Raw genomic sequence first — 27,313 nt, forward strand, 5'->3', positions numbered from 1 at the left:
GTAGTGACAGCCACACCTTCAGGAGGACCAGCCTGAGCAGGAAGACAATATTTCTTCCTTGTTTTTTCTCAGTTTTATTTTAAAGCTCTTCTGAATTAATTTTCTAATGGTAAGATAATTTTATCATCACCAGCTACTTTTAAAATCTTGTTATCAACAACTTAATTATTATTGTTACTATTATTGCTATTATGTGGTTGTTATTATTTAGTTTGACATAAAGTTGGAGGCAAAGCACTCTCCTGACTAAAGGCCAGCGGAATGCAGTGCCAGGAGTGGTGAGTAAATCAGAACTGTCAGGTTTTGTGTGGATCATGCTGTGAGATATGAGGGAATGTCCATGTAGTTGTGAAGCTCAGTCATGGAATACGAGTTACCCTAACTGATGGAATTATTAGTCTGAGACATCCCAAAGGTTCCTCCACTTGCTGAGGACATGAGGCTTTTTGGAAAGAGAGCTAGGCCACTAAATCCAGCAACTTTCTGTTTCCCGCTGGAAGTAACGGGCACTGGTTGCGTTTCAAGCCAATGGCAGGGGACTCACATTTGTATCCATGCAAGATTCTACATAATGGATTATCCATGATACTGTGTAGACAACATTGAAATCTGGGGGTTTTTTGTGATCACACTGCACAGAATAAGCCGCTTTTTCGTTCTCTCTGTTTCACGTGCTCCACGTTCAGCAACAGCCATTGACACTTTTACCCAGCCCACGGCGCTGCGGTGCCCCGGGGGAGTTTAAGGGAAAGTTGGTTGATTCACACTGGGTGAGAGAAACCACAAAAGTCTTAGGGGGTTTCAGTACCAAACTTTTACTTGTAACCTTCAGAATGTTACAGAGGAATAAGGTACTTGGTGAATTTTAAAACAACTTCCAGACAAAGTATTCACAAACTTCACAACTTTACACTTCACAAACTTTAACTTAGCAAACTTTAACTTATCTGGATACAGCAAGGCACGCACTAAGGCATTGACTGGAATTTTTACTCTGGCTTACAATATATTTATATATCTGCCATTTTGGGGCAGGCCATGGATTAAGCTGCCATTTAGGGTCATTTGTTGGATCACTCTGCCATTTGTTGACAGACCGTGGGCTGAGTCCACCATTTTGTGACAGCTCACAGGTTCGTCCGCCATTTTGTCATAGGCCATGAGTTTGTCTGCCATTTTGTGAGAGGCCGTGGGGGCAGTCTGCCATTTTGTAACAGGCTGTGGGGGCAGTCTGCTATTTTGGAGCAGGCCATGGGCTCACTCTGCCATTTTAGGGCAGGCCATGGGCTCACTCCACCATTTTGTGACAGGCCGCTGGTCAGTCCGCCATTTTGAGGCAGGCCATGGGTTCACTCCACCATTTTGTGACAGGTCATGGGTCAGTCCACCATTTTGTGACAGACTATGGGCTCACTACGCCATTTTGGGGCAGGCCATGTGTCGGTCCGCCATTTTGGGGCAGGACATGGGCTCACTACACCATTTTGGGGCAGGCCATGGGTCAGTCCACCATTTTGTGACAGGCCATGGGGTTCCTCTGCCATTTTGGGTCAGGCCGTAGGGTTTGCTGCTGCCATTCCAGTGTGGACCAGAGGCTGACTAAAGCTCAAGGGGATGGGGGTGGAGCAGTGGCCGTCCTATCTATGCAGATCTCTCCCTGTTCCCCGTCACACTTCCCACCTGGTTGGTTTGAAACACTCAGCCATTCCTCTGGTCTCCTACACTCATTTACCTTTTATGAAGAACAGCATTTAGAGAATAAACTAGGAAAGGACTTGCTGGTGAAATTTCTTTCAGTTGAAGGAGCTTCAGATTTGGTTGATGATAAAGAATGAGAGTAGTTTCCACAATGTAATTAGACAAAAGAAATATGTCTGAAATCTCCTTAAATTATGGGGAGATACTGAATTCCTCACAGTGGAATTCTTTGGTGCAAATGGGGATGCTGGATCTACCAGTTTCTGCTCCAAAGGTGGTTCAGGAAATCTCTGAAGAAAGAAAGGAAGAAAATAGCTTTTAGTATGTTTTAAAGGATTTTTTTTTTCAGATAAGGAGATGTATGAACGAAGGACTGTACCTTCACCAACTATTAATGCACATTATACAGAAGTCCTGAAAAAAAATACCTGTTGATTTTCAGTATGTACCATTCCCAGACTAACAGCAAGTTCCTTTTCTCATCTGGCTTTAAACCCAGTGAATATTCAGCAGTGATGTTCAAGTAAAGTGAGTAAAGTCTAGTTTGCTTTGTACCACAGACGCTATAAAATACCTTCTCAGTGTTAGGTCCACTTGTCCAAAAAATGTTAGCTCAGAGAAAGACACTGGAACATGCAATGTGCCTGTTGACTACTCACTTAATGAACTGTGTCCTCAGGGCAGCAGTAACTATTCTGTGGCTGCTCTTAGTCTTTTATTTTTTCCTTTCCTAGAACAGGCAAAGAATGTGTATTCCCAAGGGGGAAAAAAGAGCATGAGATTTAATTTAGCAGTTAAATTACACAAGCTGCACTTCAACACCCCATTCCTGTTCAGAGGAGTACTCAGTAATATACTTGATTTCCTTTCTGTGGAACATAAGTCAAGGTCTTGATGAAGTGGAAGATTTGTGTCAAAGGCAGGCCAGTGTGAAAATACAAAAATGTTCTCTTTCCCTGAGTTATGCTTGTTTTCACCTCTGCCAAACAAGTTGATAACAATAAATATAAATATAGATAACGGCAGGAAAGAAGATATAATTAAGTGCCTGGATTTGAATTAACGTTGCAACAAAGGTATAATCCATGATATGGTTAAAAGTTATTTCATAAATTCCGTTCGTTTCAGTTATAATCAGGGCAGTGTTGCTGAAGTTTAACTTGTGACTGAAGTAACAGAACTGATTAATGGCTGTTAATAAGAATTTCCATAGCGAGGGGAGAACAGGGTCCTGAAATGTCATACCAACACTGCCTGAAAGATACATTTTTTTAATCACTTATAAACATCTGAGTCTCAGTAAAAGTCAAGTATTTAATCACCTGAAATTAGGGCAGGCTGTGATGTCTGTTGTTGTTCTCTAGATTTGCTTAAAAAGATCACTTTTCAGCATTATGTGGCAAGGGTATGTTTATTCCTCTTTTAAATGTGGTTTTGCTTCCACTTGTTAAGCCTACGCAGCTCAGAACTGCAGCAGGAGGAAGAGGGACTTGATGAGTGGGAATGGGTCTTTATTACTGGTATATAGAGGGCATTTTGGAAAAGGACATCACTAGGATCAGAGAATCCAGCACATCTGGAGAGGTTTGCCAAAGTCTAATGCATTAGACTAATTAATTCCTTTCAGAAAACCAAGATGTATTTGTATTTTTTAAGATGGCTGGAGAAGGAGAGGAAAGGTGGCCCTGTGAGAAGATGAAGAGTACCAAGTTGTGACTGCTGTCATACTTTGAATGAAGAAATTGCAAGTTGCTTAAAAGGAACATTTTGGGAGAGTGAACTGTATGTCATTAAAGAAGTATTTCATCTATCATCATCTGATTTTCTTCTTATAAAACCCAACTTTCAAAGCTCGGAATATTGGCAAAACTTGAAGGTCAAGGGCGTAACTAGTAGTTTCTTACCTCTGGGCAACACTTTTAAAAGTCTTTCTCTGACAGCATACCTTATTGATGGTAATTGGTTCCAGTGTTATTTAGGTTCTCTTTAGCAGATTCCATTACATTTTGTCACTCTGGATGGAGGGAATACAGTTAGTGCTGATAAAGAGCATATCGGAGCTTTTGGGTCAGTGCAGTTTATCTTTAGCAAATCATTTGGGCTCTCAAGCGATCCCTAAGCAATCTCTTAGCCAGAGCCTTTTCTAACACACTTAAATAATTGATCTCCTATTACTATGTGGCCATGGAGTGGAGGATTTGAAAGAAATCCACAAAGAAGGATTTGCAAAAGTGCAAAAGTACAGAGAGAGCACAGAGCCCTGGCCTTCCGCCCTGATGACTTCAGCAACTCACAACCTTTTGTCTTTAGACATGATTTCTTTGAGATTTTTACTGCCACTAGATATTTTTTTCTCTCTTCTCTTTGCAAGTAAAAAGGCTACATGATTAATTCTGCTTTCAACATCGGATGTGAAAGCCTGCTTAGGAACCCCCTGCATGGAATGGCAGCAGAGAAGAACAAGAAGTGCCTGGTTTGTGTCAGGAGGAACAGGCTGTGCTGTTTCCAGTGCTCTCCTCAGCCTCCCACAGCCACAGAGTCCTTAACAGCAGTCATTAAACTTCCTAACGTGTGAGTATGCCAAGAGCCCATGGTTATCCCAGCTAATGAGCGGGCTGAGATGAAGTGGTGCCCTTTGTGGTTCCTGTCCTTCCCTCCCATCACTCTCTTACTCCCACGCACTGACTGAACTGATGGGATGCTTGTACTGAAATCAGTGGAAGATTCTCAGCAGGCTGAGATCTTACTGACATCTTTTTCCTTCCCATCCGTGCCAGCAGAGACCAACAGGAGGCCTTGTACTGGGAGAGAGTCCTTGAAGTCCAGCTAAAATCTTTCTCCTCTTAGTCATGGTCGTTCCTCAAAGCCACACAGGTAACATTTCCTACAGCATAATCCTAAATTCAGCTGAATTCATAAGCAGATAATAACAGTTTGCGTTGCCCTGTTTGCACAGTAGCCTTGTGACATACACAGTGTCTTGCTAAAGACACACAATTCAGGTTGCCATTTCCTCTCTTTGTCTTTAATTCCCACTTCATCATTCAGACCCAGTAAATTCTATTTAACTAGAAGGTAACTGTTTCTTGAACTAACACGAAGAAAAACATCCGGTTGTGATTTGCATCAGAAAAATGTTAGGAATCTATTACTTCCCATTGAAAATCTCTTGCAGTGGTTAATATCTGAGTTAATATTGAGCTAATATGCCTTCTTTCTAATTAGATTTTTTGTCTGACTACAGATTCCAGCCTTATGTTATTTTTATCCCCAAGACAAAGAGTCCTTTGGCACCTGGTGTTTTCCTCTTATGATTGTACATCTGCATTCCAACATTTCGGTTTTTTCAGAAGCTGAACAGATTGGCTCCATGGAGTCTAATCATTGTATGGCACTTTCTCCAGTTCCCAAATACAAATTGAGGCTTTTTTGCACACCTTCTCCAGATTTTCGGTAGACTGTGAAAAATGCGGACATTAAAAGTGAATAAAATATTCCAATATTAGTGTCACTCAAACTATATAGAGGAATATTCCCTTCTGAGGAGAAAGGAGCGCTCCTCAGACTCTGCCCTGTGGGCTGCACTGAGCCTAGAGCATCCCCTGCTGCTCCGGGCTTGGGATGGCACTCCCAGGCAGGGAGCTGCCTCTGCAGTTTGTGTTTATTGTTGTTGGCCCATGTCAGGCAATCTTTTGCTCCTTAGGTATTGTTTACTCTTATAAAAAATCCTGAAAACCCTCAAGTTTGAAACTGTCCCAGAAAAAGTTTTTGATGTTTTCTCACAGCATTTCTATTCTTTGTCTCATCTCCTACAGTCATTTTCTAGAAGTCCCAGTGCTAAACATGAGATGAAAATCTAGACAAGAGAAAGGATACAGAATAAACTCTCTTACTATATTTTATATCCCAAAATATACTAATACCAGCCATGCCTATAATGTCCAATTCAAGGAAAACACGGATGTCCCTCTCTATGGAGTAAATTTTCAAGTCACTTTTTCTTATTTCCCAATCCCAGAGAGTAAACTCTGTTTTATTCCCACTTATTTAAATCAGAGATATTGCATTTATTCAGATATAGCCCTCAGGGTCTCTTGCATAACTGAAGTGTTTTAGTGGTTGCATTTCCCAACAGAACATGTTGAAGATCTTGTAGGTGAGTAATCAGTGCCATAAAATAGCTGCTCCATTTCCATGACTGTGGACAAATCCTCATTCTGAGCGCAACGTGCTGGTCTATCACTGGTGAATGAGGAAATACACTCCATCTGTCTTCTGATTCCAGACTTATTCAGTCTGTAATTGCCTACTGATATGATTTCCCCAAAGATCATTTATTTCATGCTTTTTTTTTTTCACCAAGTACCTTCAGAAAATCTGAACAGAAGCAGAGCTGCCCTGCAAGGGTGTCAGTACTGCTGGAAGCATTAACAGCTTTAATGAGGAAAGCAGGGCAGGTTTGAGGGTTTGTAGTTGCTGCTCTGCACAGGCCCAGGTGAGATGCACGCTGGCTTAAATGGGCATTTGGAGAATTACTAAGGTAGGTGTGACAGCAGTGAACCAAAATTGTTCATTATGGGGAGGGTAGGTGGAAGGAAAACCAGTTTAGATGTGATGTTACCAACACTTTTCCTTTATTCCCAGAAGAAAAGACATGTCAGTGACTCTCCTCCACGTTGTCTCCTGAGATAGAAGACTTCCCAAGGTATGAAGGTGTGTTTCCAGTTCAGTCGCTGAGATTTGTCCATACAATACTGCAACTGGTTCCTTAGTTCACCTTGAAGAAACAAAGAAAAACAACCTCTTTGTTGTCTATCCAATGCCCTCCACTTACCCACCACAACATCTCAGTGATACCTTCTATATCTACCCCCCATTATCACCACGCTGGCTTCCTCCCGATTACCCAGCCCTCAGTCTTTCATTCTCCCCTGGAGTTTTATAAGTCTTGTTCATTTTTCTCCTCACTTGCAGTTTTAATTTCTTGTCACTGAGAGCAGCAGTGCTGGTTTTTAAGTGGTGCAGATATTCCCTGATCCATAATGCACAATAAACAGGTTACCCTGTGCAACTGGATGGAAGATTAAATCCATGCTTCTGTTAGCAAGTTGAAGCACAGGCTTTAGCTAAATTATCCCTTTGCCTGACCATCTGTTTCCAACGGAAATGAATCTTTGGCTTTAATTATAAATCTCTTATGAATATTATTTTTCTTTTCTAACCCAATCTGCCCTTTTGGAGATGAGTTGAACTCTCCCTGTTGCTGTCTGAAGGGTGGGTGGGATCACCAACATGGCTGATACAGTGATTCATTTTTTTAATTAGCCTTCCTGTGAACGATTTCAAATCTATTTATGCACTTGCTGCAAGTTGAAGCAAAAATCTGTGTTAGCAAACTGTGTTTATAAATTTGCTACAGATACCGTGTTATGAAGCAGTCTAAGTACAAACATGTTAAACCATATGGAAAATCCGCCCCAATCTTGCTAAATTGTTCCAATGTTTAATTACCCAGATCATTAGAAGTGTGCACCCTCATTCAAATTGTTTTTTCAATTCTAATTTCCTGGTCTAGCCCTCTGATCATCTTATAATTCTTTATGTTCCCCATGAAGGTGTGTGTAGATTGAAACCAAACACAAAAACCTCCTACTCCAGGTGCTGTTCTCCAACAAAGAATTACTCATCCCAGTAAGGATTTGTCATTAAGATGCCTTGTAGTTTATTAATTTTTTCCAAAGAAAGGGTGAGGTCATTCTTTTTATTTTAAATTGATGGGGGGGGGCAGTGGGGAGGAGGGCACAGAGAGCTCTGATTTGGGGTATCAGGGGAATCCTCAGTATTCTGGAGCTCTTCCCTTTTACATGGTAAGGATTGGGAAGGGAGTACTCATATATTCTGTGGTACTGGGCAGCAACTCCTCTTTGTGACCAAGAAAGAAAAGAAAAACACACTGAGTTACACTTCCTGGCACCTTTTCCAGTTCTCCTCTGGAGAACTTGGCCCTTGCTAGTCAGCAAGAAGACCTTGAGCAAGAGAGCAATCTCCTCCTGCCAAACTTTCTTCCCCAGCAGAGGCCAACTTGTAGTAACGCGGTGTGGAGATGAGTCAGTGCAAAATGGACTTGGTAAACACTGTTACCCTCCTTCTCCAGAGGCAGCTGCACTTATTGCTTCATCCAAGAACCACTGGGGGGGGGGAGGGATTGAACACTCCTCACTGGAATCCTGGGGTATGTGCTGGTCTTCTCCTTGTAACTTTTCCCCCTGCGAGTTTCAGTTCCCATCCCTCTTCACCGGCTCCTCATCGATTTAGCTTGTTCTCTACAAAGGATTTCCAGTTTAGAACTGTGCCAGACTGCCTTTTGATCTTCTTGAAGGTGTTTTCTCCCCAGAATGACCAGAGTAACTTTGATCAAAATGCAGTTTATTGCAATGTTTTCATAACCCATGGATTCGTTTGAGTCACCATCACTGGAGGGATTTAAAAGATATGTAGATGTGGCACTTGGTGACCTTGGCAGTGCCAGGGAAACGGTTGGACTCGATGATCTTAGAGGGCTTTTCCAACCTGAATGATTCTATAATTCTACAAAACTCTCTAAATCCCAAATCCTGCCATTGTAGCACTTGCTGCCACTGTTAAATCAGCCGGTGGGTTTTCTTCCTGTATGATTTCACTCTGCCAAGGGCTTGTACAGAAAGTGTATCTACACCAAATGTTTCATACAGCTTTCAAAGGAGTCCTGAGAAGGTTTAGCTGTTACTTTATAGAATGAGAGAGGGAATATTTTCGCGCTCAGACCTTCTCCCCCCATTTCTGTACTAAGTTCAGCGAGTGAAAATGATTCACTGTGATTCATTCTCATTGCCTCCCAAGCTGCGTTCTTCCCTGAAAAGTACAATATATCTTTTCATGTTCTCCATGAATGCTGTGGCTGTGACTTCTTTCTCCATGTTTCTCATGTTTAGCAGCAGCTCCTGTGAAGAACAGGCACCTGAGGAGCATGAGAGAAAAGCTGGGATTGTATCTGGAACGAGCTCTCTGCAGCTCTGGGAGAATAACAACCAGCACTTGGAGTAAGGGACAATGTTCTGAGGATTGTTCAGCTGGACCTAAAAGTTTTTGGGCTGTGAAATGTAGAATTAGAGAAAATGTGGGATTAGAGAAGCATGGAAGATAACTGCAGAGTTCCCTGCAAATGAAGACTCTGGCTTTACATACTTGGCCTCTGGGAAAAAATACAGGCGGAATTGGCTTGTAAAGCAGAAGACATGTTGGTTCCTCATCCAGTTTTGAAACAAAAAACCCCCAGACAACAAAAGCATTCATCTGGGTTTTCACACCAGCAGATGACTGTTTAAAACATGTATTCTCAATCATTGTCTATGTGTATATTTAGTACAAAACCATGTTTATGCAACCGAAGATAAGCCAAGAGACTTGTGTTATCATGTGATGTTAGCAAACTTAGTCTCACAGGCAGACAAATAGTTTATTAAGCATCCTGACCCTGGAATTTGAACACCTCTACTTTTCCATCCATAAATCCTCTTAAATCGATGGCTTCTGGGTGTTGATGGCTCGCCTTAGGCCCTCTCTACATACCATCCTTAGGAAAGGAAGCTTGGGATATCTGTTTCAGGTTCCAGCTGCTGTGCTTGGGGATGTGAGAAGCGTGCTCAGGCTCATTAAATCTGCAGGACTTGGAAGCTGTGCCCGTGGTGACACCAGAGACAACACTCCAGTGAGACCCAAGCACTGGAACTCTTTGGCATCGAGCACAGCCCATGTGAGAGCTCAGGAGCAGTTCCAGAGCCGACTCCAACACGTCTCCTTGTTTTTCAGCTGCTGACATAGAGGTGGTTTTTTAAAAAAAGTCCAAAATGAAACAGATGTCCTTGGGGAAGCTGGAGATGGAAATATTTCTCGTGTGAGCCGCTGCACACACACGGATTGGAGGCTGCTTTGGGAGGTTTCTCCAGAGACCAGCGACCTTTCCTGCAGGTCGTGGGGAGCAGAGCTTTTTCCTGCCTGGAGTTTGGTGGGTAAAACACAACACAGTGCTTGAGGTGGAATTCTTAAGCACGCAGACGATAAAATGCTACGGGAATATATTTCCCTAGGCTAGGAGAGGACAGTACTTTTTAAAAACATGGATAAGCCAGCTATGCTACTGTGCCATTTCAGTTGCTTCCAGCTACAGGCAGAGATCCAGAGACATCCTGGATCCAAAAGATCCATTCTGGATTCCAAAAGAAGGAATCTTTCCCTTTAAGCCTGCTCATTTCTTCAGTTTAACACAGCCAACCTGAAATACTCTGTTTCTTTTAAACTCTGGTTGCTTTTGAATTGCTTTCATCTAGAGTGTGAAATTCCAAGTCACTGTGAAAAAGCTGCCTTAGGAATATTCTTGGCGATGCTGCAAGCAGAAAGTACAGGAAACCTCCCAAGAGAGGTTGTTCCAGCAACACTGCCATCCACGTTTCACAGCTGCGGGGACATCCAGAGCAAATCCAAACACCAGCTTTTCCCTTCAACAGAGCCTTTGCTGAGGTACAACTGCCCGGCATCCATCCCTGGAAGTGTGCAAGGCCAGGGTGGATGGGGCTTGGAGCAACCTGGGACAGTGGATTATTCCTCCAGAGGAACAGAGGAGGGTGTACTGGCATAATTCCTCATCAGTTTGGTTTTAATCTCAGTTTTCCTTCAAGTTTGCAATACAACTAACACTTTTTAAGCCCGTCCTTTCAGAATTATTTTGCTTTCAGGCAGTAGAGGTGTTATTTATTTATTGGTATTACTGAATTTTCTCATTGATAGATATTTTTTCCTAATCCTGGCAACTGTAATAACCACGTAACCCTGACCTTGCTATTTAACCCACTGGAGCTGGTTTAGGAAAAACCGTCAGAGAGGTCTTGTACAGGTTAAAAAAATACCTGTATAGCAGTGTGATTGTGGATGTGTGTGAACAGCGAGCTGTGTCAGCAAATAATTTATCACTAATTCTTATGCAGAAGTCTGCCTTACTATTTTCTAATGTATAATATTGGAATTATTCGTATTTCACAAGGCAAATTTAAGGGGTGAGTAAAGCTTCTGTGAAAATGCAAAGATTTGGCTCGATAAATTAGAATGCTTTACTACTAGCCAGAAAACTGCAGTAAAAAATGCACCAGGGTGGTGGATTTATTGTGAGTGAAGTGTAATCTCTAAGTAAGAATGAGTGTTGATGGGGAGTGATGAGATGCAAAGTCTGACTGGCACAGGGGTCGGGAATTAAAAGTTGGCCTCAGCATTGAGAATAAATCACATATAGAAATATAATTTCAGTACAGTTCTGTTCCAGCTTTTGAGGATACAATACCAACTCCCAAAAGGCATCCTGGAGCCTGTTGTTATTTTGGGATGCCTCAGCCCCAGCTGGATTCAGACAGAAGTTAACCAACAGCATTTAATTACAGCTACGTCAAAAGCTTGTGTCAAACAGTGTAGGTAAGTAAAAAAGCAGTAAAAGTCAACTAATAGGCTTCTGAGACAACTTTCCCAAATATATTAAACCTAAGGAAATATCTAAATGCATTCTTGAGGTATTTCACGAATAAGAGAGATCCTTTTCTTGCAGCAAATGACTTTAAACCAGAAAATAGTAATGATGTAGAAGGGCAAAGCATTAACAAATACTTGATTACACTAAATACTCCTCTTTAAAAATTTTCCTGATTGTCCTGACCTTTTCTTTTTCTCACTTAGCTGATCTGCATGTTATGAAGTTACTAGTTGAATTGGGTGCAAAAACAATTGAAAAACAACTCCCAAGTCTTTCAGGATGACTAAAGTAAAACCAGATGACAGTTAGAAGATAGCTCTGCACTGGTATTCATTATCCTGGAAATAATATATAGCAAGCTATAGGAGGAAACACTGGGAAGAAGGAGTACACATTTTTTCAAGTTGTTATATTATCTTCCTTGTGAAGTATCAGTGAAGTATGAAAGTCAGTGAAATGATTAGACAGAGATTTAATTTACTAAATATATTCAAGATAGAAGAGACTTGATAACCTTTTCTGCTCCCGGAGTGGATATAGCATCACAAAGAAGGAACATATGCTTTCATCTTTTGCTAAGGTATTCCTTTTTTTTTTTCCTTTTTCCCTTGTTCTTCTTTTTGGATGTAAAATAAATAGTCCATACAGAAAATAGAAAGTAATTGTGTGAGGACTGAAGACCTTAAATCATATAAGTGGAAGGAGTAAAAAGAATTCAGGTTCAAAGTGGAAGCAGCACCTTAGTGCAGCAAAAGCCCCCCAGCCTGGTAGGATTTGGCATTATGGAGTGCAATAGCCAAGAAAAGGAGTTGGAAGAGGCTGAAGTTGCCCAGATTTTCACCCACCATGTGTGGTAAGTGTATTCTAATATCATTTTCATGTATTGCATATAATCAATATGGTTTTTCCTGGGAAGCTGTGGGAGTTATAAACTGGGAGTGGTGGTGTGTTCCTCATCCTTAGGAGGAGAAATGCTTGGCCTGTCCAGTCTAAACACAGGGAAATGTCCAGGCAGGTGAGATGCAGGGGCACTCAGCAGGTTATAAACTCTGATTCTGCTTTACTAAACCGTGACTAAGACTTCTGTTTTAATATCTGCACGTCCTCAAAGTGCAGCTTTCCATCTTTGAAAGATTCCACTCCACTTCCCTCCAGCAATCCCTCAGCACTCCCTGGGAGCAGGCTCTTCCTGCTGGCTTAGAAAACCATTTTACCTCCTACAAACAAGAACACCTTTGGGATAAACAGAGCCACCGAGGAGTTCTGCAGGTGCTGGAGTGGGTACAACCTGGTCACACAGATGCTGAAAACACTTACCTACAAAAACTTCCAAAATCTCCACTATTGCTCAGAAAGTATCAGCACAGACTGGTGAAACTACAGGTTTTTTCAATAACTTGGCTGGAATGGCTGTAATGACTCTCAGCATGCAATAATATTTTCCCCTTGGAGTTTGGAGAGTAAGAGTTAAGAGAGCTCAAATCCTGTATTATTCTGGGCAGCTGTAAAGGAAAGTATTTTGTATTTGGTCGAGAGGAATTGCTGGAGTGTGTATTTTAAATTGAAAGTGCTCACTAAACTGAAGTGGTCTAAATTGAAACTGTGGTAGTTTTTCAAGAGCTTTAGTAGTTCCTTTGGTTTGATCAAGGAGAGGGGAAATTAGTACTAACAAAGAAAAGTGTAACACACACACACAGTTTACTGTCTTTGTACTCTTGTAGGAAAGTGGTTATTGTACATTTTATCCATAAAAAGCGAGTCAAGCCCTTGTTTAATTCCTGTGGTGACCCGAATATTGCGACTGCAACTATTTCTATCAAATTTCAGTGGAACAGCTTTTGAGTTTATGTGACCTGTCAGGGGTTCTTAGGCTTTCTGGGTTTCATTGTATTGGTGACTGAGTGGTAGAAACCTAAAGATAAAGGGAATTTTCACACGTGGCAATAGAGGCAATGTTGAAAAACACTTATAGTCAAGAATAAAAAGATATTACATAATATCAAGAATGTAAGAAACTTGCTGACTTTATAGAAAGGGAGGGAGAATGAATATACAAGTGGTGGTTTAAATGCTCTTTTATTGCTTTGATTTCTCAGTTTCAGCAGCTGGTATGGCTGTTAGAATCCTTCTATTATTTACATTGAAAGAAAAAAGAGAGAGAAGGAAGAGGAGAATATCTGGGGAAAAATAATAAAAGAAAAAACCAAATTGAAGCTGTAGGGAAAGTAATTTCTCTTTCTAAGTACAGCAATTCAAATGGCTCATAAATGGGGTCAAATACAGATAAATGCAAAGAACCCCACCAAATGCAATGTGTGCTTGTTGTTCTGTGATTTTATGGTTTAATCTCACTGTGTTTTCCTGGGAAGTGCCCCATATGCTGTGGTTATTCCTAGTGACAGCTGTCATTTGGTGGTTCCTCCAGAATGGCTTCAGGCAGTCACAGAACCAAGCCTGCTCTCCTGCTATTCCCAGCTCTTCCTTGTTCCCTTGTGCCTTTTTCTTTAGGTCAGAACTTCCCTCTGTGACCAGCAGACCCCTGTGTCAGATAAGGAACAGCCACAGCCCCGTTATCTTCATCCACCCACCCTGCCTCCAGTAGAGGGAAAAAGATAATGCTTAATGTTTTTTTCATGGCCCATCATAAATCTGTCACTTTGAAAAATAGGGAGAAGGAGTTAAATTAATTACTGTCTTATTGATTCCCCTTGGCCAGATTCATTAGAGGATCCCATCCCTGCATAAACCTCCCTCCCCAAATACCACTCTGGGTAAAACCTGGCAGAGAAAATGCATTGCCTCCACCAAGGACTCATTCATATTTCATTGTTTTAAGTGGTTTCCTCTGTAAATATTTCATAGATGATGTATATAGATGAATATTGAAGCAGAAAACTTAAAGAAGCCTTGACTGCAAACTCTTGGGGTTCCTGATAAACTTTTTTAATCAGAAAAGGACTAACAGCTCACTCCTAGCACAGGCTGATTGGGTTTTTACAACATCTCTCCCAATACTTGCCATTAACAAACTGCATTAATTAGCAAATGTTTGCACACAAGACCTGCACACAGGTCTTATTATTCACATCAACATCTATTGTTTGAATCAAAACTGAACTTGTATCTCAGGCTGTAGAACAGAGGAGGTGCCCATTAATTTCTTCCACGCTTCTAATACTTGACAGCAAACCCTTGAGTGGCTATTTATTTATTTGTTGTGATTACTGTTCCTTTACACTTCAGCTGGTTCAGACAGACCCATGTGCCCCAAGCTTTTTATTTCCAGAGATGATGGAGATGGCTACAACATAAGTAAAGCCATAGTAGCTCATGGAGTAGTGACCCAGGAAGAGTCTGGTGTGGTAATTGATAGCAAACCTAAACATTAGACTTGTAATCGTGCAGGGGCCATCAAAATTAATTGCACTTGAGCACAAACTGTTGAAAAGCTAAATCTCTTCAGGGAAGGATTTGTGGAAGTGCAGTATTCCTCAGGGAACCATGCAAATCTGCATTGCAATAGCCTGTTTCCTGAGGTTTCCTCAGGGATCCCGGGGAATTTATAGGAAGGCTGTATTTTTTTTTTGTAGTCACACCGCCTTTACCAGCTGCACGAAATTCTTCCTTGGATGACTACATTCCACAAAAGCAATCACAGAAAGTGCTGGGGTTCTTATTTTCATTTCTTTTAGTTGTACTACAGAGATAATTTCTCTCTAAGAAGGAGCACATGCTGTGGTGGAGAGGAGCCTGCACGTTTATCCTTTACACTGAGGGTATTTGGAAAATGCTCTTATGTTTGCAGGATGTTTGGAAAATCCTGTCGTGTTTGCACACACTTTGTATGCAACTGAATTAGAGCAATGTTTGTGATTTTATAAGGAATATTGAAAGGAGCATTGACTTGTGCCTGTGTTGGGTGGGACTGGATACCCAAGGCCGCACAGACCAGAGATTTAATTCCTACTCTTTATCTCCTTTAGTGTTGCTACCTGTGAATTCACTCCCCATCAATACAGAATAAAAAAAAAATAAAGCTCTTTTCTTTTAAAGCAACAGCACATAAAGAAAGCAAAACCTGACCTCATTTGTTGGTAGCAGCGCTGAGATGAACTGCGGCTCTGACCTATTTCTCCAGAGTTACAATTATCTGCTGTAATGGTACCATTTTACTTCTTAAATCCTGGATTATTGTAATTTGAGATTTACAGAAGTTATTCTCTCTCTGGTTACAGATCCTGAGCCTTCAGGGGCAAGGCAGTGTGAAGGGAGAATGAATAAATGTGAGGGAACAAAGACAAGGCATGGGATCAAGCCACGAGGAATTGGTAATTTTTTTGTTAATATTTTTATAAATATATATAACTTAATAAGTTATCTATGTCATCTGTGTAGTTTTGCTTATTTTCATGTATATATAAAATATATATTTATTTATATATATTTTTTTAATATATATTAAAAAAAATGTACTTGTGTATCCATATGTGTTCCTACGTGGAGTGATCCAAACCGAGGTCACGTGGTGAGGGATCTGGGTTTTATTCAGCTGTCTGGCAGAGACATGCTCAGCCTCTCTGTGCACCACAGGGATGATAAATATAAGAGACTTGAAGAAATCAAGTTCTTAGATATTCAGAACCAAACCCCTTGGTGATAGAAGTTGACAGAGCTGCCTTTAAATCAATTTAATACTTGCTTAAATCAGTGGAAGGGAAGTGAATTACGTTGCGTGAGGATCTGGTGTTTGTAATCTGATTTCATTTTTTATTTATTAGCAGTGTGTCCAACCTCACAGAACAAACTTTTTTTCCCCCCCTGAGTTTTATGTTGGCCTGCATCACCAAAAATGAACAGAAAATATGTTCCTATGTTTTCCTCAAGTCAAATTTCAATCTTCAGAACATGTCATTCATTCAGTGGGTTCAGTGGCCGTGGTTGCACTTGATGATGATCCTGGAGGTCTTTTCCAGCTTTAGTGGTTCCATGATTCTGTGATCTTTGTTGTAGAAGTGTTCACAGCAACACCACGCTGGTAACAAACACTGAGTCCTGCCAACCCAGACAGGCAGAAATCGTGAGTTGGGTTCTCACCAAGCGCAGCATCAGCTCTAAAACGTGAGTTTTCAGGGAAAAAAAAACAAACAACAAACCAAACCAACAGAACCGACTCATATCTTATTTACCCTCTGCTTTCTAGCACATATTAAGCTTTGCCCCAACCCATAAACACTGACAAAAACACTTAACACCACGAATCTGCCTCAGTTCTGTGCCAAATGCTATAAACTTCATTCCCCACTGTCACCAAGACTGGTGCCCAGACCATTAAGGCCATGCATTTCACATCAGCTGGACTCGTTTTCTTCAGTCCTATTTCTGCATGCCTTCAGTTTAATGGGAAATCATTCCCTTTTTGGTCACAGATCTACTCTATAATAAACTGGTTGTTCAGGGCTGCCTTTCATCCCTGTCAGGGAGATGCCATGAGCACCACCCACAGAATACACGGATTTTAAAGAGCAAAAGCTGGGGAGGCTGAGGTCAAGCAAGGACAAGTAAACTCTGACTGGAATTGCTCTTAGTGAGGGGCCTCATTTGTTTTTGGACTCCTGTGCGAAGTCATTAAGTTTTGCTGTGGGGGGAACGGGGCTGGATGAGGGTTTGAGGAAGGCATTTATGGCTCCGTCCCCGGAGGGCAGACACGCAGGCTCAGCATCTGCCAGCGTCGGGTAGGGATGCAGGGGGAGCACTGGGGCTTAGAGCAGCGTTAGGAGCAGCTTTGGCCGAGGCAAATGACAAATTTGCTGCTCTTACTTCAGTTACTTAAACAGATTTTAAATCTTTTCCATTGAGGCAGCAAAGAAGGCGCTTAGATTCCAGCAGTGGGAAGTTTTGGAACAGAAGGAAACAGAAGATATTGCCGTGGTTTGGCTAAAAGTGAGACAGGAGGTTTTCCTTGCTCCTGAGGGATGTCCATGGGGAACAGGCAAAAGGTGGGTGCATCCAAGTGACAAGAAGGTTTTGCTATAAAATGGAAACATACAGCATAAAATCTCCAGCACTAACTAAATATAAGAGTCAACCAAACATTTTCCTCATTCTCCCAACAAAACAACTCAGCAAATGCATGAGCAAAGGCAGGTGAATAATCGAGTCAGTCTTGGTTCTCAGCTCTCCAGGGAATTTCAAGTACTCTTGGAATCTTGTGGTTCATGACGTGGCAATAACGTGAAGTTCTTAGTTAGGGTTTTTTTAGAATTTTCTTCTTCTTTTTGTCTAAATTCAGATTTTTTTTCTGTGATAGCAAGATACATACATCAAGATGTCATCCAGTGTGTAATCAACTATATACTGGTTATGGTTTTATTATAATAATCAATTACTTTGCCTCCCTGTAAAATATATAATTAGGTTCAAGGTCAAGACAATTTATAGATGTCCAATATTTAACAATTACTTAATATGCATTCAATTAAAATTGAATCTCAACAGAGATCTTGGTTAAAGACTGAAAATTTTGAAGTGGGTTAGAAGAATTTGACAATGGGTGAGAATCACCAGCCATGCAATAATCTAATACAGCCAGACTAAAGTGTTGTGTCCTTCTAGATAGTTGTAATATAAGCAATAACTGCCTCTTACACGATGGAATGTTTAATATTAACTAATGTTTCTAGACTTTGCATCAAGGTCTGGGCTATGAAGTGTGTCCCATAGGCATTTTTCCAGCTGCTTATCTCCACTTTGCTACAATTGTAGCAACAGTAACTCCTTGCTAAGAAAAATACAAACACATTTGTTACAACACAGCTTAATTTGGGAGGTTGTTTGTTTGGGGTTTTTTTGTTATTAAAACCTAGAGTAACTGACTGATTGTGTTGTGACATCACTACATTTAAAGAAAAACCCAGATGAACTTTATAAAGTATTAACTAGTTTGTCAATTTTGAGTCAGATTTCAAAGTATGACATATTGACCAAAATAGGGAAAAAATTGCAATTAACTATAGAACTGGTCAGGTTTTAAATGCTGATTAAAACCAAATACGTTTAAAATCTGTGTACAGCTCTCCCCTCTCCTCACTTTTTCCCTGCTAGCTCAAATGGTAGTCTGGGAAGAAGTGGAGTAATGAGAGAATTAGCAGCATTGGGGCCATAAATCATTGCCCTCAAATTTACAAAGCTGGTATGTTTTTACAGGCAAAACTGATAATACCCTATGTAGAAACAGGCACATCCCCCAATAAACAGAGCCTCATCCCGGCATTAAAATGCCAAACAGATGGAGGAACCTTTCCTGGGAATATGCATAGGGAAAAAAATGGCTGAGAAGTCTGGGGTAAGAAAACGCTGCCAAGCTCAACAGGGCCACAGAAAGTGTTAATGACTCAAGGATTATCTTTTCCAAAACGAGCTGAAGGACACAGCTAGGAAGAAAGATGTTCTCCTGACACAAACACCCATCAGGAAATAGCATATACCAACATGGGATTATCCCCCAAAAGATGAAATTGGAAAGGATTTCCCATCCTAATTACATGAACCTTCTGAGGATCAGCTCTAGACAAAATATCCCAGAGCTGACTTGACAACTTCACAGGATAAGGAAAAAAATAAAAAGCAGACCCAGATGTTCCGTGTTCCGGGCGACTTCATATTAATGAATCATCTGCATTATATAAGCAGAGGACAGGGAAAAAGGACCATGTGGAGGTCACCCGAGGGCTGCTGTTGTGCTGGGCACTGAGAAAACATGGAATATGGGATGGCCCCAACCTCTAAGAGTTCAAGCTCTGAGTAGAAGTTGGGTGGGGAGCCCCACTACCTTGTGTTAATGCAACGCTGGCTATAGGGAATTGTGGTGCTGTGATACAGGGGATGATGATGGGTGGATGGATGGGCAGATGAAGAGATATATACTCTTTTTTTTTTTTGGCAGAAATGGAGAAGGTAGATCTCGCTGACTGCAGCAGATTGGGCTTTCCACAAATGTAAACAGCACTTGGGTAAGAAAGCTGTGAATAATTTTGATGCCTGTTTCTGCATTCTGTGTCGTTTGCCCACAGGAGATGATTAAACACCTCAACACTGGCATGTCTGGAGGTTACATGTGGAAGCCTGCAAAGGTCCCCTCCGAATTCTCACCTCCCACACACCTAAGGCACATATGGGTGCATCCTGGTGTTCTTGCCTGCTCTGATGTGGGGGTACAAACACACCTTCTGGGATTGTCAGATTAGCAGATCACTGGTTGTCAGCACCTTACAAAGAGACTTCCCCAGGGAAGGAACGTTTGCCTTACACAGACCACGGGAATTGCTGTGTGTGTGGAAGTGAACCATGGCCATGAGAAGTGACTGTGCCTTTCTGTTACTGAACAGGAGAAATACTCTGTACCCCACTGGAGTGAAAATGGAAGGTGTTTCTTCTCCAGGCATCCAAAGGGAACATTCTGCCTTGGCTGTGGCTCTCCTCTTTCCACCCTTCCTATGGATTTTTATTTGCTTGCTCATGGGGGGACAGCAATAGTTAAGAAAAGCCTAATTGAGGCAAGATTAATGCAGTTCCTCTGAGAGTAAGGGAGAGATTTATTCTCTCCCTCCCTTCCACAGATGTCTTGTTTGGGACTCAGACTTGTCTCACATATGTACCTTTATTCATTTACTTCCTTCTGGTCCTCTGGGAGAAACCTCTCTCCTGGAATTTATTGCCTTGGCCGCCTTGTTTCTGTCCCTGTTAATAGTAAGATATATTGAATGCTCATATATTTGTCTTATTCTCAGATGTGAGAGAAAGGGATTTATCTATGCTGAAAAATATGTACATTTGGCTTGGGACAGCCAGGAGTTACTGTAAAGAAAACCTTGAAACTGGAGCCCCTGAGCTGGCAAGAAATGGAAAGCTTTGAAAGAGTGGGACCCAGCAGAGCTGCTGAAATAAAGCATCAGGTTCCAAAGGAATGGGCAGCCTTGGGATCCTGCTCCATGCATTTCTTTCTCTCTCACCTTGGGCTGACAACAGACATTAGCAAGTGATGGAGGAAGGAAATACTTATTTTAAATACCTGGTTGGTGAAAGGCTGTGAGAGGAGATGAGGAGAACATAGAAGCCCAAGTTAATTTGTGTGTGATTGACTCAGGCAAGGGGAAGGAGCTTGGGCCAAGCCCTGCGTGGGCTGTGTTCCTGCTGACCTTGTCCTTGAGACGGGCAGATCAGAGGGTTCCTTCACAGCTCCTTCTGCAAAGGACAGCTTTGAAGGTCACCTCACAGCATCACTGTGATATTTTACCCAGAAAAGGAGTGTCTTTACCCATTGCTAGGCTCAAAAACCTGCCATTGGCATTAATAAGCTCGAAACAGGCCCTGGGCCTTTTTCCCAGACAGCTGCATTTACCAAAATTTTCTATACTTCTCTATCCTCAAAATGTCATTTTCAATTTTACTTTTCAGCTGCTGTCCTTTGCTCTCTGGTGTACAGCCTGCCCTTGGCATCTCACGACTTCACATCTGGAAAAGTGCTTTTGGGGAGGTGGGAGTGATGCTCCTGGTCCTGCTTCCCAAGCTGGTCCAAAACTGCCACGGCCAGCGCAGGAAGCAAAGGTACTTTTTAAAAACACTCAGTATTTCAGCTCTCCTTCCATATTCATATTTTCATGCCCTTTGTTTCTCTTCCTTTAAGTGCAAGTTTTCATCTGTATTCGCTGCTCTCACCTTTTCCTTCTTCTGTTCCATGGCTCGGCCCATGCCTGGGAATGAAGGGAATGTTGTTGAACAGAGTAAGGAAATGAAAACAGCAATATTTATCTTGCTTTGTTGTGACTTTCATTTCCTTCACAGCCAGGCTGCTTTTCCAACCTGCGGTTTTCTTTTTTTGGCCCAAGCTTGTGGTTTTGGGGGCATCTACTCCAACTATTTTTATTAACTCCTCAATTGTCACTTTCTTCAGTTTAATTCTTTTTTCTCTCACACCTCGTGTTGCTTAAAATTGATTTTGGCTCGTGAAAAACTGTCTCTTAAACACCAACTAAAATATACTGTTATTCAGGGTTGGAAATGGCTTCTTGAGTTTGGGGACTCTTCTGTAATTTGCAGAAATCCTGAGGCTGTTGCAGCAGAGGAGGCCTGAGCCTGTCATCAAACTACAGGTAGTTACTTACTCCTACTCTTAGTGCTCAAGGATGTTCTTTTTGAAGAAACTCATGGTGGATTCCTCTTTGTGCATCAGTTTGTAGAGCTCTGTTCCAGACACTGAGTGTCCAGTTTGTTGTCATCATGGTTACCTACATTTTTTACATTTACTGATATTACTTCTCTTTTACCCACTTGATTCTGGCTCCAAGCAGTGACTTAACAGTTAATTTATAAAGAAAAAACCCAAACAAACCAACCCCCAAAACTCCACCAGATGCAAGTGCTGGTAGCTAAAATGAACTCATGCTAACTGATAAAAAATTCCAATTGTTTTTATTTATCCCCTGCAATAGATTTAAATTACATCTTCCCTTTTCCTTAGCAGCTCCTTGGTTTTTTTTTCTTGCCATCTTGACTGCTCAACGATTTTGCTCTCTCTGTCCTCTTTCAGCTTTTCCCTTCTGTGCTGGTTTAAGGGTCTCCTGAACAGTGTACCCTTGGCTCAACACCAGGTGAGAACTATCCAAGATGGTTTTTAAAGCTTTTTACACACCCAGTGGGGCACTCATGGCTTTTCTCTTTCCCTGTGGGACAGGGAGGAAAATGGGATGGTAATTTAGGAGTAATTTCTGAACCAATGATGTTCCTTTTAAATAAGAAAACTCTGCTGCTGCAAGGAATTAATGGTTGTTTTCAGCTCATGAATAGTCAGTAGTATTTGAAAATGATTTCCACTGATCCATCTCCAAATGAAAAAGGGCCATTTCTTCTCTCAATCGGAGATCAATGCAGAGAATTTATCCTAATCTTCCTAAACCATCCAGCCTCCCAAACTAATAGTCACAATCAGGCAGCTGGCAGGTCACAAACACCAGCCCTGGGGGGGGGTTGTGACTGTGAGTAAGCAATTTTACAGCAATTTTACTGCAAGACAGGTCACCAAGAGACATTTTAACCTCAGCAATTACTTTTCTCAATGTCAATGACATCATGAAAGGAGCCAGAAACGTATTTCTTTGGACAATTATAAGCAGAGATTGCTCTTGACCTTGATATTTATGGGGTCCCAACCATCCTGCAGCAAGAGGTTATATGAGTCTCCAGAGCAAACCTGCCAAAAGTTCGGAAAAGTTCCAAAATAGCAATAATCCATGATTTCATTGTGCATGGCTAATTGTTTTTCCTGAAAGGAAAGCTCATGTTTGGCAGGTTCCTTTGTTAACAACGAGATAGCAAAGGTTGTAAATCCCTGCACGGCAATTACTGCACAATCAGACTCGGTAACTCACATATATCTCCCCTGGAAATACAATAATGCACTGCTAAAGTCAGGAAAAAATGGGATTTGGGGCCATGCTATTTCATTCTGAATTGTACAGAGAAACTTGAGTCTGTTTTCAAGAAATGATTAGTTAGGAAATGCATCAGTATGATATATATGCTATATTTACACAGTGCAGTGGTCTGCTAGTTCACTAAGGGAAAAACACTATGTAGATTGTGGCTTTTTAAACAAAACGGGGACAGAAACACAACTGTTCCCCACAGAAACAATTTATTTCTATCACTCCTTATAAACGAAAGGAGAACACAGGTAGGAGGAAAAATGTTGATGAATCAAGAATCTGGTGTACTCTACTCGTGCCTGAGTCCAAACTTTCTCTTCTCTCGTGGAGAGGGAGGGAGTCTCCTCTCTTGGACCAAATCCCTGTTGAATTTTGGCTGTCTCCAGTTGAGTGTGTGAGCATCACTTGGAAACAGCTACTTGGAGATAGGCTTGGCTTTGCCTTATTCAGATGATGGTTATATGGGATTTGTGGTGCCAGAATTTATCAGAGTAGATATAAATATGTTGTTATATTTTAAGCAGAAATAGAGAAGGGCTGGTGAGATACCCCCCTCCACCCCAAACAATAATTCTAATGAGATTTGGACATGTAATTATAAATAACATGTAGAGTTTGGCTTTGCCATATTTGAGAAAGAGCAAATCCAATCTGAACAGCTGCCAGGGGATGGAACAGCGTGCTCTGAACAGCTCTGAACAGCCATTCAAGGATGACAGGGAAAAGGAAAACCTGTCTTCCGAGCAGAGACTGAAACCAAAGACTGAGAGAGGATGCAACTGCTCTCTGAACACAGAAATGGCATTAACAGCATTTGGGGACAGGCATAATGGAAATTAAAGGGCAGCACTGGAGCAGAACAAATGGCTCCACGCTGAAAATGGAGATGCGTGGGCTGGCTATTAAGGGAAGTTTTCTTACTGATAATGTTGTGTTGGCTTGGAGTAGAATTTTAATCTGATTAGCAGAGGAAGATGAGAGGTGGATCCCGCCCGTATATATGGCCCAGAAGCATCCTCCTGGTCCTAGATGTTCAATTCCTTCGTGCCTGGAGCAAAGACAAGGCCCACAGGCAGGCTGACCTGCAGAGGAGTCAGGGAAGAAAAACTGGAAAGAAAACCAAGGAGCTCCTAAATTCCTTGCCGAGGTTTCCTGTTGCCTCAAATGGTGTAATCCCCATTGCAATTTCACAGATTCAACCCACTCTGTTCTTATGGATCTGATTGAAAAGACGTGAACTAGCAAATACTCAGTATTTCTAAATTAATTAAAGGTGGAACAGTGAGCAAAGACATTTTCCGTGATCCAGGATATCTCCTACGGGACCCCTTCATTCCCTACTGCTGTCTTTCTAAATGACCTGTTCAGTTTTAATGATCACTGGGTAGTTTCAAGTCTGCAGTTAATCCCAGGCAGGACTGGGCTCAGGCTCCCCTAAAACACCACCTTCTCAGTGATGAACTCCTTACCTGCTGGCAGCATTTAAATCCCCTGCAGGCAGTTATTGCAGCCAGAGAGATCAATACATCACCATGCCTGTCAGTATGAAAACTGGGAGGTTACTTCTACCTTGAATCTCCCTGGTTCCTTGTTATTCCGTTCACTTAACCTAAATTTTCAACATGATGAAGATTTCAGCTGACAGGCATTATTTATAACGCCCATAACTTCAACTGTGGCGTTTGCCTATAACTAATTTATATAAAAGCATATGCTTTCCTTTTATAGAGACACGGGAGATAATTCCATTACCAGTGGCTCAGTTATTAAACACATTCATCCACCTTAAAAAAAAAAAGTCTGAAAGGCAAAGCAAATGTGCTGGGAAAAATATTAGGGACTGATGTTCAACCTTACCTGTTAAGAAGAACACATTATGGGAAAGTGTCTCGACCAAAGGCTTCTCCCTCTTTTTATTATCATGTGTCTTTTTCACACTGAAAACTTGTAATTTTTCTATGAGCTTCCCAAAATGGGCATAATTGGTAAAGCCAGCGCATTACTGGTACTTGATGGTCTGAATCTTTCTTTTTTGCTTTGAAAAGAAATAAGTAAACCTTGATAATCACTGCAGGGAGGGCAGAGAGCTACACAGAACTACTTTGCTTTAATCATCTAGAAAATATCTTTTCCTCATTCAAGGTTATATAGATCCTATTTTTCAGCTGAGATTGGAAGGTGATGAAAAGAAACGATACAACCACAGCCCTGTCTCCACATCCTGAAATAAAGAAGAAATCTTATATCATGGATAGATATATAACCCTTCTTCGGCAGGTGATGGGTGGGACTGTGCATAAGCTACTTGCAGAGATGCTAAATACAAATGCAGATGAGGGCACTATTTTAACACTTGGGAAGCGGCTTTCTGAACCCTTTGGCAGGGCTGCTGAACTCAACACAAAGCTTTTATCTCTCTCAATCACTCAGGGCAGATTAATCCTTCACTTCTGTAGGTTTGTCAGATGAAAAGCAGCTTGGATGGTTTGATACTTTCTTTTTTTTTTTAATTGTGGGTAAAATACTTTTGGAGCTGTGTAGAAATCATAGAAAGCTTCCAAAAAAGCAGGGACACCTTCCACTGGACCGAGTTGCTCAGAGCTTCATCCAACCTGGCCTTGGATGCTTCCAGGGATGGGGCAGCCACAGCATCTCTGGGCAACCTGTGCCAGGGCCTCCCCACCCTCAGAGGGAAGGATTTCCTCCTGCCTGGCATTTCCTCCTGCTGCTCCAAGAAACACAGAGGGGCTGGAGAGGCCGCTGGTTTGACGCAGCCGGGCCTTCCTTATGCTCTTATGCTTGTTGGATCCTACAAATCCTTATTTATAAAGCAATCTTCTCTCGTGTAAGTAGCTTTGAGCACTCAGGCAATATATGATTCTTTATCTGAGAGCCTCACATCCACGTTTCCTACGAAACAAAGTGGGTCACAGGCATTTTTGTGTAAGGCTTTCACTTGACAGGTCTACACCGAAGGTGAGCTGGTTCACTGGGTTTGAGGGGGAAGCCTGTTTCTCTCTGCCAAGTTCTTTTGCCAGCCATTCTTAAGGCTTATCCTACCCAGTTCTCCTACACAGAAATGACACTCATTTTCTCAGCAAAATGGGAGAATAGCAGCCTAATTTATTGCAATCCCTGCAATGTCTCTTTTGAAGCTCAGACAGGATTCAGAGATGTTCAGCCTGTTCCAGTTCTGAATGGCTTACTGAGTTCTGAAAAACTGTTATTCAAATTTTTCTTTGCTTCTACCTTAATTTTTCCCCCCCTTTTTACATGGAATTTGTCAAAATCAAGGTGATGTCTTTTAAAGTGTTTTCAGAAAGAAAATTTGATTGCTGTTTTCTACCTGGCCAGGTACATTTCACATTTTTGCATTCCGGTTTTACATTGATTATTAACTATTAAATAGTTTATGGGAAGAAAGAGATAAGTGAGAACATGGATAAGAGGAAGAAAGGAAATGATAAACGAAAGAGAAGACATTGCTGGAGGTTTACACTGTATGAGTTCAATAAGGCTATGAAAGAATGTGCCTGTTCTTCTTGTGTTCCAACTAACCCGTGTAGGTGACTCTGGAAATCCTTCTCCTTGTGTTTTCCCATTCCTTTTCCCCAGGGAGGACATATATCTGTAGGTCAAGCCCCGAGGTCTGAAGAACAACTACATCAACAAGGAAACAACGCCCAAACAGAAACCTGAATCAATAGTCTGTCAAGCCCTTTAATTATGTGGCTCATTTTGTACTGATGTAAGCAGATCCTTAATTCTGAAGCAACCTGTGCCTAGGGAAAAGGAGTGGAAGAGACTGTGGTGTCCCTGTACACAGCAGCTGATGGGGAAGCATGATCCAGTGAAGAGATGGAAGAGCATGAGAGATGTAAAACCTCAGCCAGACTGACATTCGGGAGTTGTGGAGATACCCAGGGAGGGGAGAGAAGAAATTATTTTAGAAGCATGTATATATACACCTGGATTTGACCCATCTTTTTGTCAGATGAAAGACTTGGTATAAAAGGAAGTTTCTGTGATGAAGAGTGGAAGGTTGTCATCAGGCCATGGAAAAACCTCTTCACAAAATTCTTTATTTCCACACTGGAATTCAGCAACAGAGGAGTGTAAGATCTAACTAGCTCACCTTTGAAGTAGCTTATTTTAAAAATAGAAGTCAGATCTGATCTCTCCTTTGGGAATAAAAGAAGTGTTGTAGAGAAAGGCACAAGGAGTTCTGGATCAGATTCTGTGGTCAGCAGCTCAAGTGGCTTGAAATGAGCAAAACTCCAGTTGAATTCTTCCAGAAGACTGTTCAGATTCCTCTGGGTGCATGTCTGTGCTCGAGTGGTCACAGCAAGACAAACATCCAGCCCAAAATAGCTGGAATGGAGGACAACAACAACCAACTTTGGGGTGAAACTCCAATGGAACCACAGTAAAACATCACTATCTCTGGAGAATTAGTTCCATTGTGTCAGTCAGTGTGAACATGAGAGATAACACCAAATTATAGATACTGTTCCAAAGAGAGAGGGTTCCTTGCTTGAGAGCACCTCTGTCTCTGCGAGAGATGCACATAGATATCTATTTA

The 27,313-nt window shown here is 41.6% G+C and overlaps 2 long non-coding RNA genes across 2 annotated transcripts; both read left to right on the top strand.

Moving 5' to 3' along the window:
• Positions 1–1,244: 1,244 nt before the first annotated feature.
• On the top strand, positions 1,245–3,516 carry LOC116785385. Its single transcript, XR_004356514.1, has 3 exons — positions 1,245–1,317; positions 2,048–2,226; positions 3,355–3,516. It is a non-coding gene; the product is annotated as an uncharacterized LOC116785385 (long non-coding RNA).
• Positions 3,517–4,050: 534 nt separating this feature from the next.
• LOC116785386 lies at positions 4,051–26,659 on the top strand. The gene is made up of 15 exons (XR_004356515.1): positions 4,051–4,269; positions 4,479–4,572; positions 6,062–6,403; positions 7,314–7,389; positions 11,040–11,196; positions 11,891–12,104; positions 15,487–15,579; positions 16,262–16,369; positions 17,108–17,247; positions 18,455–18,593; positions 19,194–19,260; positions 20,705–20,854; positions 21,347–21,399; positions 21,837–21,897; positions 26,347–26,659. It is a non-coding gene; the product is annotated as an uncharacterized LOC116785386 (long non-coding RNA).
• The last annotated feature ends 654 nt before the right edge of the window (positions 26,660–27,313 follow it).

The sequence above is a fragment of the Chiroxiphia lanceolata genome, chromosome 4 (genome assembly GCF_009829145.1).
Source record: "Chiroxiphia lanceolata isolate bChiLan1 chromosome 4, bChiLan1.pri, whole genome shotgun sequence".
Lineage (NCBI taxonomy): Eukaryota > Metazoa > Chordata > Aves > Passeriformes > Pipridae > Chiroxiphia > Chiroxiphia lanceolata.